Source organism: Octopus bimaculoides, chromosome 1 (genome assembly GCF_046866305.1).
Source record: "Octopus bimaculoides isolate indiv1 chromosome 1, ASM4686630v1, whole genome shotgun sequence".
Lineage (NCBI taxonomy): Eukaryota > Metazoa > Mollusca > Cephalopoda > Octopoda > Octopodidae > Octopus > Octopus bimaculoides.
In genome coordinates this window covers 111,239,902-111,244,901 of record NC_142928.1, presented here as the reverse complement: position 1 = coordinate 111,244,901, position 5,000 = coordinate 111,239,902, and the positions used below count along the sequence as shown (strand labels likewise).

The window sequence follows — 5,000 nt, the reverse complement described above, 5'->3', positions numbered from 1 at the left end:
AGATATTTCCTCCGTCTGGCTACTTTTCTTTCTACAAAACGAGAAGTTAAATTGCGGAACTGTTATTTTAACGAGTTGTATCTGTTTATCATCCGCCGAGATACATCTGCACCGCCAGATGCCCCTGAACCAGTTGTTGAGTGTCCCATCCATAAGGGATCGATACCAGATGTATTGAAACAATTGTCGTGATTAATAAATTCTCGTATATTCCATCTTCCATCTTTCATTTGCCATATATATATATATATATATATATATCGTGAAGTATATTTGCCACTTAAATGTGGCTAACCCATAAGAATGGATGCTACTGTAGCTTGTAGCCCCAGGAAGACACCTCTTCCAGCTGGCTATTGACACACTTTCTGTGCCCTATCAGTATTTGCAAAGGGAAACCATCCTTCCCATCTTCAACCTGACGTGTTACACACGGACCCGAGTTTCTGTGTATTGACCCCTCATCAGCGTGTGGCATTTGCCGGTTTCTCTTTATTATAGGCACAAGGCCTGAACACAGAGAGGATATACATAGACATTCGGGAACAAAAAACACATGAAGAAATGAATATACAATGAATTAAATTACAATGAACATGAGACATCTTTCTCGTCCCGCTCCCAGACGAAACCGTGATTTCTTTTTTACTATTAAACATTCTTACAATATTTTCTTTTTTCTTTATGGATCGTTCTTTTTCTTTTTCCTTTAAACTTTTTAACAGTCTATTTTTCTCTTTTTTTCTTTTTTATGAAACACAGTAATAAACACGAGGAAAAGAAAGGAACGGTTGAACTCTCCCTCAGACAGTAAAAAATGGCTAAAAGGGATTGTGACGGAAGAAAAGAGAAATAGGTGCGAAACACCAACAGAAGCAGTAGTGAAAGAAGGCACACAGAAAAAAACAGCATTACAACAGGTAGAAAGAGGAAGCGTTTATAATATTGGTTGTGATGTTTCTGCACGTCTGAACAGATCAGGACGGGACCCGAAGCAAGCAGAAGTGAAAAGGAAGAGATATAAGTGACATTTGGTCACGTATATCAAAAGTACAGAAATAGGGAAAACGATTGTAAAATATAAATCGGTAATAAGAGTAAAGCTGCCGCCGGGAAAATACCCGGAAAACACTAAAGGAATAGTCATAGATAGAGAGAGATTTGAGAAATTGAGAGAGATGTTTGGAAGTTACATGGACCAGCTGGGGGTTGAAGTCAAGATTCACGAGCTCCCACCGGTCGTGGAATTAGAAGATTTGAAACCCTTTATGAACATTTAAAAGTAAGTGAGTAAAATTTATGTTTGATAAAAAAGAAAAAAGAGAAAAATAGACTGTTAAAAAGTTTAGAAGAAAAAGAAAAAGAACGATCCAAAAAAGAAAAAAGAAAAAACTGTAAGAATGTTTAATTGTAAAAAAGAAATGGTTTCGTTTGGGAGCGGGACCGAGAAAACCCGTCTCATATTCATTGTAATTTAATTCACTGTATATTCATTCTTCCATGTGTTTTATTTTTGTTCCCGAATGTCTGTGTTCAGGCCTTGTGCCTATAATAAAGAGAAATCGGCAATTGCCACACGCTGATGAGGGGTCAATAAACAGAAACTCGGGTCCTTGTGTATCACGTCAGGTTGAAGATGGGAAAGATGGCTTCCTTTGCAAATACGAATAGGGCACAGAAAGTGTGTCAATAGGCAGCTGGAGGAGGTGTCTTCCTGGGGCTACAAACTACAGTAGCATCCACCCTTAAGGGTTAGTCACATTTAAGTGGCAAATATACTTCACGATGTCGTGCAGCTACTGTTTATACTTCGTTCAGAGATTTATTATTGCTTATATATATATATATATATATATATATATATATATATATATATATATATATATATATATATATATATATATATGTATGTATGTATGTACGTACATACATATACGCACATATACATGTAGATATATAGACACACACCTGCGTATATACCTATTTATGTATACAATTATCATTTTATTACCAAATAGAAAATACGGCGAGATAACAAAATCGTTAATGCCTCAGACCCTTTTGGGTCGATAAGATAAATACCAGTTGAGCATTGAGATCGATGTAATCGACTTTCCCAACCCTCAAGTGTTACTGGCCTCATGCGATAGTTAGACTTAATTGCTCATCAAATACGTTTACTAGTGTGCTCTATGGAATTGATTGAGCGTTTTATATAAGAGGAACACAAGAATTTAAATCCTATATCAAGCTTCTCTTTTTGTTGGTTTGTTTCTCATTTCCTGTAACACTGGCTGCTCTGAGAAAGGGGGGGGGGTATATTATAACCGATAGACAAATAGCTCGCAGGAATTACTTTTTAAGCCTAGTACTTATTCTATCAGTTTCTTTTGCCGAACCGCTATGTTACGGGGACGTAAACTCACCAACACCGGTTGTCAATCGGTGATGGAGTGACAAACAGACACAAAGACACACATACACATGGATATATACATGCATGCACACACACACATACACACACGATGGGCTTCTTTCAGTTTCCGTCTACCAAATCCACTCACAAGGCTTTGGTCGGCCCGAGGCTATAGCAGAAGACACTTGCTCAAGGCACCACGCAGTGGGACTGAACCTGGAATTATGTGGTTGGGAAGCAACTTCTTACCATACAGCCACGCCCGCGCATTACCACAAAACCACGCCCGCACCTTATTATACAGTTCTATATGTATTTGTTTTGTTATTTGTAGACCATTCTACAAGTAAGAATGGATATTGTTAGTACTTCTACGTGTTCAAACTTGTCTATTCAGAACAAGTTTGAACTTCTCAATAAAACTCTTTTCTTTTATGTTCTTACTTCACTTGAGTCATAAAGTTTGTAAAATGAAAATATTAAAAATATTTTATTATTGCATGTTTCTAAATGATTGCTTTAAGGGATGTGACGGATATTAGGGGCCCTAATTTGTTGCTGGTGTACTTGTGTGTATTTCTGACTGACCAATATATATTTCTTCACAATTCAGGCACTTTATATGTAGAAGATTAGATTTCTGATTTTACATTCTGTATTTGTATATGGAATTATTCTTCGTTTGGTTTTTCTGTTCATGTACTGAGTGGTATATATATGAAGTGACTTGTACCACACCAATTGTCATCATATTTGGATACCACGAAGGTTTTATCAATGTTGTTTAGATCAAACCTTGCTTTTATCAACAAATTACTTCAATTCAAGTTTTTCGGTTATCTTTTACTTTGAACAAATATTCGATTAGTATTTAAATCTTTTAGTTCTTTACTTTGTCTGATGATTGGCAAGTTTGATTTGGTGACGTTTCAAAATATTTTGATGACATGGACTGTGTCACTACAAAAGATAGTACATTTTGATCTTGAGTTCCTCTTTCTTGGAATACTGTAAGTTGTTCTATGTGTATTTATTTCGTTCCTTGTAGAGTTTGTAGGGATGGATATTTTTTTCTTTTGAGAGGAAATCCCTTGAGTTCTGTGGGTCGTTCGTCTCTGGTATATGCTTCATCTACAATAGTATAACTATTCCTGGCTAGATAGTAAGGATTGTTACAGTATAGATTGTGAATCAGAAAAATAAACTGACATAAATTTAAATATTAGGCAGGTTTAACAATTTTGCCTATTCTTGAGCTATAAAATTTCCACCTCTAGAGGATGTATCATAAATTTATGTTGTATGGTATTTAATATACCTGTATTTGTCAATGTCCTGAGTATGATTTTAAACTGCATCCGGTAGTGGGGCCCTGATGAGAGTTCCAAGGTTTTGAGAAGTGTGGAACCACCTCTTAGCCAGTATTGCTCCCAGGCCTATTCTGGTCCGGAATAGTAGTACCTGTTAGGGTACCAGTTATGGATTAACTAGCATTGAAGTTCTCATTAAAACTTCTTTCTAGAAAGTAAACTCCTATATAAAAAAAAAAGAAACCTGAAGTGCAGTTGGTTTCTGGCCGTCTCAACTTCTGTTGTGCCTCTGAAAAGTGGATTCAGTTCTGTGCAACACTTTATCCATTCAAAACAAATTCACTTATACGAAGTTTTTGAACTCTCGTAACATACTGAATTTAGGAAGTGGTCTTACTCGGTTATGAGTTGACTTCCACCATTTTTTTATGTTGTTCACTTTGTAATATTTGTGACGAAATTTCATGTAATGCCATGAAACCAAAGCTAAGAACTGAAGCTTGTCGGTTTTTTCATGAATTCAATACTTATTGTTTACATTATTTTTTTCTGTTCACTAAATGCATGCGCCAGATTTTGACAAGAGGAGAAATGAGAAATTGTTACATGTATAAAGGCTATGAAAAATACGTTGGGACACTCTTTGCATGAAAACCAAATTACAAGACCTGCGATTACACCTCTGGTGAGGAGAAATAATCATTAGATGAACTATTACCTCTAATGGAAAAAGGTAAACCATACAATCCTGAAATTTGTAACAATCAAAAATATTTAAAAACTGAATGTAGGCAATGTAATGATCTGGGTAGCATGGAAACATTCCTGGATATATTTCATTTTCATTATACCTTCTCAGTGAAGTTTCATATATAACTCTGACAAAGTTATTAGCGACGCATGAATGTGTGTGTGTGTATGTGTGTGTATGTTTGTGTATGTGTGTGTGCGTGTATGTGAGTGTATGTGAGTGTGTGTGCCCTCTAACTTTATATTTGCAAAATAGTCCTCCTACTTAACTTCCTAACTCACGTTTGCTCACTCTTCTTATCTTCATCACTTTAATGGACGACATAGCCGTTGTTGTAGTTGCTTTTTATTCTTCATGATATACAATAGTAATAGTGGCTGATGTTGTTTTCCTTTATATGTTCACAACAAATAATAGTTAGCTATACCATTTAATCACATGAAGTGCACCAGAAGGTTACCTTGGGACCTACTGTTATGGTTAAACGCCACCACCTGGATTACGTCGCTACTGATACTATCAC

General features: G+C 36.0%; 1 pseudogene; it reads left to right on the top strand.

Moving 5' to 3' along the window:
- LOC149137689 (uncharacterized) overlaps positions 1 to 1,831 on the top strand; it is a 7,245-nt pseudogene extending 5,414 nt beyond the window's left edge.
- Positions 1,832 to 5,000: the final 3,169 nt, after the last annotated feature.